The following is a 7,427-nucleotide window of genomic DNA, read 5'->3' as shown; positions in this document are numbered from 1 at the left end:
GATGTTTATGATGGAAATATGCCCTAGAGGCAATAATAAAATGGTTATTATTATATTTCCTAAATCATGATAAAGGTTTATTATTCATGCTAGAATTGTATTGACCGGAAACTTAAATACATGTGTGGATACATAAACAAATACTGTGTCCCTAGTGAACCTCTACTAGACTAGCTCATTGATCAAAGATGGTTAAGGTTTCCTAACCATAGACATGAGTTGTCATTTGATAACGGGATCACATCATTAGGAGAATGATGTGATGGACAAGACCCAACCATTAGAATAGCATATGATCGTTTAGTTTATTACTACTGCTTTCTTAATGTCAAATACATGTTTCTTCGACCATGAGATCATGCAACTCCCGGATACCGAAAGAATACCTTGTGTGCTATCAAACGTTACAATGTAAGCGGGTGGTCATAAAGATGCTCTACAGGTATCTCCGAAGGTGTCTGTTGAGTTGGCGTGAATCAAGATTGGGATTTGTCACTCCGTATATCGGAGAGGTATCTCTGGGCCCTCTTGGTAATACACATCACAAGAAGATTGCAAGTAAAGTGACTAACAAGTTAGTTGCAAGATGATGTATCACGGAATGAGTAAAGAGACTTGCCGATAACGAGATTGAACTAGGTATATGATACGTCCATTTTGCATCATACTTTCATACTGATATTTATTGCATTATGGGCCGTTATTACATATTTTGGTACAATACTTATGCCTTTTCTCTCTTATTTTATAAGGTTTACATGAAGAGGGAGAATGCCGGCAGCTGGAATTCTGGACTGGAAAAGGAGCAAATCTAAGAGACCTATTCTGCACAACTCCAAAAGTCTTGAAAATTTATGGAGAATTATTTTGAAATATATAAAAAATATTGGGCGAAAAAGCACCTTAGGGGACCCACCCGGTAGCCACAAGGGTGGGGGCACGCCCTACCCCCCTAGGCGCGCCCCTTGCCTTGTGGGCCACCTGGCAGGCCGCCGGTGCCCATCTTCTGTTATATGAAGGGTTTTGACCTATAAAAAAATCAAGGAGAAGTTTTCGGGAGGAAGCGCCGCTGTCTCGAGGTGGAACTTGGGCAGAACCAATCTAGGGGTCCGGCGGAGCTGTTCTGCGGGGGAAACTTCCCTCTCGGAGGGGAAAATCATGGTCGTTGTCATCACCAACGATCCTCTCATCGAGAGGGGGTCAATCTCCATAAATATCTCACCAGCACCATCTCCTCTCAAACCCTAGTTCATCTCTTGTATCCGATCTTTGTCTCAAAACCTCAGATTGGTACCTGTGGGTTGCTAGTAGTGTTGATTATTCCTTGTAGTTGATGCTAGTTGGTTTATTTGGTGGAAGATCATATGTTTAGATCCTAAATGATAATTAACACTCCTCTGATTTTGAACATGAATATGCTTTGTGTGTAGTTACGTTTGTTCCTGAGGACATGAGAGAAGTCTTGTTACAAGTAATCATGTGAATTTGGTATTCTTTCAATATTTTGATGAGATGTATGTTGTCTTTCCTCTAGTGGTGTTATGTGAACGTCGACTACATGACACTTCACCATTGTTTAGGCCTAGGGTAAGGCACTGGGAAGTAATAAGTAGATGATGGGTTGCTAGAGTGACAGAAGCTTAAACCCTTGCTTCATAAGGGGCTGATTTGGATCCACATGTTTCATGTTATGGTTAGATTTATCTTAATTCTTCTTTCGTAGTTGCGGATGCTTGCGAGAGGGGTTAACAATAAGAGGGAGGCTTGTCCAAGTAAGGATAGCACCCAAGCACCGGTCCACCCACATATCAAATTATCAAAGTAACAAACGCGAATCATATGAGCATGATGAAAACTGGCTTGACAATAATAATTGTCATGTGTCATCGGGAGCGCTTTGCTTTATATAAGAGTTCATCCAGGCTTGTCCTTTGCTACAAAAAGGATTGGGCCACCTTGCTACACCTTAGTTACTTTTGTTACTTGCTACCCGTTATGAATTATCTTATCACAAAACTATCTGTTACCGACAATTTCAGTGCTTGCAGAGAATACCTTGCTAAAAATCTCTTGTCATTTCCTTCTGCTCCTCGTTGGGTTCGACAATCTTACTTATCGAAAGGACTACGATAGATCCCCTATACTTGTGGGTCATCAAGACTCTTTTATGGCACCGTTGCTGGGGAGTGAAGCGCCTTTGGTGAGTGGAATTTGGTAAGGAAACATTTATATATTGTGCTGAAATTTACTGTCACTTGTTACTATAGAAAATAATCCTTTACGGGTTTGTTCGGGGTATCTTCACCCCGACCGGAAGAGCAAAGAGTTGCCCCACAACCTACTGCACCTACTGAAAATATTTATTATGAAATTCCTTCGAGTATGATAGAGAAACTGCTAGCTAATCCTTATGCAGGAGATGGAACATTACATCCTGAAATGCATCTAATCTATGTGGATGAAGTTTTTGGATTATTTAGGTTTGCAGGTTTGATCGGATCGAGACCTCAATCACCCGGTTCGAGGACACCCACGATGACGATGCAGAGGAGGACGGGGGTGAGAACCCTTTTCTCAAGGGAAAGAGAGCGGCGTTCGAGGACACTGAGGCCGAGGTATGGCCACAGGGTCTAAAGAGGCCACGCAAAGCCTCCGTTGAGCCTGCCGACAAGCCGACCTTGTTGGGGAAGTTCACCTTCCCCGACAATTCAAACAATGACGATGATGCCCTCATTATGGGGAGGGAGAAGTACGCACCCCAGAGGCACGTCATTGTCACTTACTAAAACTACCAGTAACTTAGCCGTCGAGATATAATTCATATAAATGTTTTTTGTTCAGTTCGTCGAAGGTACGCCTCAGTGGCGACTCCTCAAACGAGATGCCACTGCCCAGTGAGACGTTCGACACCGTCACTCCCCCTCCCGCTCAAGAGGAGTTGGGGAGGATACGTCACTCCGGCCCCTCTTGCCGATACAATGGAGGCTGCGGGGTGGTCATTATGGCCGAGGTTGAGACCTTGGTCCAACAGGACCACGGGGGCGGAGTCCCCGAGGTCGTTCAAGAAGGGCTGGGCCAGACATAGGCCTAGACAAAATCGACTCCGGCGCTGGCATTGCAGCTGGAGACCCTTATGCCCAACACTTTAGTGCTGGGTTCTGAGGTTCTGCCGCCCCCACCTCCTGCCCCAAGGCAGGTGATACGTCCATTTTGCATCATGCTTTTATATTGATATTTATTGCATTATGGGCTGTTGGTACACATTATGGTACAATACTTATGCCTTTTCTCCCTTATTTTACAAGGTTTACAAGAAGAGGGAGAATGACGGCAGCTGGAATTCTGGACTGGAAAAGGAGCAAATCTGAGAGACCTATTCTGTACAACTCCAAAAGTCCTGAAACTTCGGGGAGAATTATTTTGTAATATATAAAAATATTGGGCGAAGAAAGCGCCAGAGGGGGGCACCAGCCATCCACAAGGGTAGGGGCACGCCCTACCCCCCTAGGTGCGCCCTCCTGCCTTGTGGGCCACCTGGCAGGCCCCCGATGCCCATCTTCTGCTCTATGGTGTGTTTTGACCAGGAAACATCGGAAGGAAGCTTTCGGGATGAAGCGCCGCCGTTTCGAGGCAGAACTTGGGCAGAACCAATCTAGGGCTCTAGCGGAGCTATTTTGTCGGGGAAACTTCCCTCCCGGAGGGGGAAATCAAAGCCATCGTTATCACCAAGGATCCTCTCATCGAGAGGGGGTCAATCTCCATCAACATCTTCACCAGCACCATCTCCTCTCAAACCCTATTTCATCTCTTGTATCCGATCTTTGTCTCAAAACCTCAGATTGACACATGTGGGTTGCTAGTAGTGTTGATTACTCCTTGTAGTTGATGCTAGCTGGTTTATTTTGTGGAAGATTATATGTTCAGATCCTTAATGATAATTAATACTCCTCTGATTATGAACAAGAATATGCTTTGTGAGTAGTTAAGTTTGTTCCTGAGGACATGAGAGAAGTCTTGTTATAAGTAATCATGTGAATTTGGTATTCCTTCGATATTTTGATGAGATGTATGTTGTCTCTCCTCTAGTGGTGTTATGTGAACGTTGACTACATAACACTTCACCATTATTTGGGCCTAGGGGAGGGCATTGGGAAGTAATAAGTAGATGATGGGTTGTTAGAGTGACAGAAGCTTAAACCCTAGTTTGTGTGTTGCTTCGTAAGGGGCTGATTTGGATCCATATGTTTCATGTTATGGTTAGATTTATCTTAATTCTTCTTTCTTCGTTGCGGATGCTTGCGAGAGAGGTTAATCATAAGTGGGAGTTTTGTCCAAGGAAGGACAGTACCCAAGCACCGGTCCACCCACATATCAAATTATCAAAGCAACGAGCGTGAATCATATGAGCATGATGAAAACTAGCTTGACAATAATTCCCATGTGTGCTCGGGAGCGCTTTGCTTTGTATAAGAGTTCGACCAGGCTTGTCCTTTGCTACAAAAAGGATTGGGCCACCTTGCTGCACCTTAGTTCCTTTTGTTACTTGTTACCCGTTACCAATTATCTTATCACACAACTATTTGTTACCGATAATTGCAGTGCTTGCAGAGAATACCTTGCTGAAAACCACTTGTCATTTCCTTCTGCTCCTCATTGTGTTCTACACTCTTACTTATCAAAAGGACTACGATAGATCCCCTATACTTGTGGGTCATCAGCAGGCTATCGTGGGGTGGGCTGAAGAGATAGAGGCAGCCTTAACGGGCTCCTCCCTTAAGGAAGAGTACAACATGTTAATCGGCGTGGCGCTTCAGGGCTTCTGGCCTGCTGAGGCTGGAATGCATGAGGCCTTCAAGGGCCTTGTCATGAGCTTTGAGGTATTCTTTTGTAGTCTTATTGAGAATAACCTCCATGCTTAGGTTTATGTGTAGCTGTCTGAGGACATTTTTGCTTGTATTGCGGTCACGGTATCTAGACAGTGTAGCCAGTGTGTAGCCCCCGAGCCCAAGGCTAGTTTTGAAAAAAACGGCCTTGGGATCGAAGCACTACACGACAAGCTTGCCAATGAGCAGCCCCCAAGGCTATGGCCTACATATTCAAAATTTTGATGACTGGTACAGGGGCTAATTTTAAACTACTTGTTCACAGGTTTCTACCTCGGCTCCGAGCTCCACCTCTGACAAGATGAACCAGAAGCGCGAGAGGTCCAAGAAGGACCTTGATCTAATGAACAAATAGATCGAGCAATCCCAAGATAAAATCCAGAACGTTGTTGATTGTACTCTATGCGAGAATAGCTTAGTGCAAGAGAAACTAATGCAGAGGTGTTTTAATGACAGTGGCTTTATTCAAGCTTGAGGGGCTCAAGGCCGAGCTTGTGAAAGCTCAGCAAGAAGCCAAGCAGCAGAAGGCTGCGGCCGCAAAGGTGGAGAAGGACCTAGCGACGGAAAAGGTGGCTAGGGGCAAGGACTAGGCGAGGGTCCTGGAGGTTGAGGAGACCCTGAAGGGTATGTTTGAGGCATGCGATACCCTTCAGGCCCAGCAGAAGAAGAGAAAGGAAGAGATCAAGAAGCTCTGTCTTGCACACTCTGAGCTCCAGACCTAGCCCAGGGCCGACCACGAGGTTCACCAGCAAGTGGAGCAGATTGCCGCGAGTAAGCCATATTTACGTTAATGTGTGTTTGGCAGAAAAGGGTTTGTCGAGCTCACCCAGTTGTGGCGCTCCACAGAGGCCTTCGAGGATCTCCTGAAGAGTGCGCTGGATGTCGCCCACCACTTCGGCGAACTGGAGGGCCATGCAGCGGAGAAGGCGTTGTGTCAACAATTCCAGGCGTCGCTGGGTCCAGAGATGCTGAATCATCGAATGAAGCAGTTGGTGGAGCTTCTCCGCATCGTGAGGCCGGCGCTCCAAGACCTCTATATTAATCTATGGCCCGCCGAGGCGCTGCCTGCCAGCTTCTTCGGGCTAATAACTTGGCTGCAGGGAGTTGTACCTCGGGTGGCCCTTTGGAAACGATCGGCATGCCTGTAAGGGTCTCAATGTGCATACGTCTATGTGAAGACTGAAGGAAATATGCCCTAGAGGCAATAATAAAGTTGTTATTTATATTTCCTTATATCATGATAAATGTTTATTATTCATGCTAGAATTGTATTAACCGGAAAATTTATACATGTGTGGATACATAGACAAAACATAGTGTCCCTAGTAAGCCTCTACTAGACTAGCTCGTTAATCAAAGATGGTTAAGTTTCCTAACCATAGACATGTGTTGTCATTTGATGAATGGAATCACATCATTAGGAGACTGATGTGATGGACAAGACCCATCCATTAGCTTAGCATAATGATCGTTAAGTTTTATTGATATTGCTTTCTTCATGACTTATACATATTCCTTTTACTATGAGATTATGCAACTCCCGAATACTGCAGGAATACCTTGTGTGCCATCAAACGTCACAACATAACTGGGTGATTATACAGATGCTCTACAGGTATCTCTGAAGGTGTTTGTTGGGTTGGCATGGATCGAGAATAGGATTTGTCACTCCGAGTATCAGAGAGGTATCTCTGGGCCCTCCCGGTAATGCACATCATAATAAGCCATGCAAGCAATGTGACTAATGAGTTAGTTACGGGATGATGCATTACGGAACGAGTAAAGAGATTTGCCGGTAACGAGATTAAACTAGGTATGAAGATACCAATGATTGAATCTCGGGTAAGTAACATACCGATGACAAAGGGAATAACGATTACGGTACGACCGATAAAGATCTTCATAGAATATGTGGGAAGCAATATGAGCATCCAGGTTCCGCTGTTGGTTATTGACCGGAGAGGTGTGTCGGTCATGTCTACATAGTTCTCGAACCCGTAGGGTCCGCACGCTTAACGTTCGATGACGATTTTGTATTATATGAGTTATGTGATTTGGTGACCAAATGTTGTTTGGAGTCCCGGATGAGATCACGGACAAGACGAGGAGTCTCTAAATGGTCGAGAGGTGAAGATTCATATATTGGACGATGATATTGGGACACCAGAAGTGTTCCGGGGGTACCGGGTGCGTATCGGGTCACCGGAAGGGGTTCCGGGCATCCCCCCGGCAACTACATGGGCCTTAATGGGCCAAGAGGGGGAAAAACCAGCCCCTAAGAGGCTGGTGCTCCCCTCCCATATGGGCTGGCCAAATTGGAGTAGAAAAGGGGAAGGAGGAAAAGAAAAAGGGAATAGGATCCCCCCTTCCCCATCTTCCCTTCCTACTCCGAATAGGAATAGGAAAGGGGGGAGGCCAAATTGGGAGGACCCCAAGTAGGATTCCTCCTACTTGGGGCGCCCCCTTGGCTGCCTATTCTCCCCTCCAACCTATACGTATGAAGGGGGGCACCGAGAACACACACCAACAATTGTTAGCCGTGTG

The sequence above is a fragment of the Triticum dicoccoides genome, chromosome 2A (assembly GCF_002162155.2).
Source record: "Triticum dicoccoides isolate Atlit2015 ecotype Zavitan chromosome 2A, WEW_v2.0, whole genome shotgun sequence".
In the NCBI taxonomy this organism is placed as follows: Eukaryota; Viridiplantae; Streptophyta; class Magnoliopsida; order Poales; family Poaceae; genus Triticum; species Triticum dicoccoides.
Note: the sequence above shows the minus strand (reverse complement) of the source record.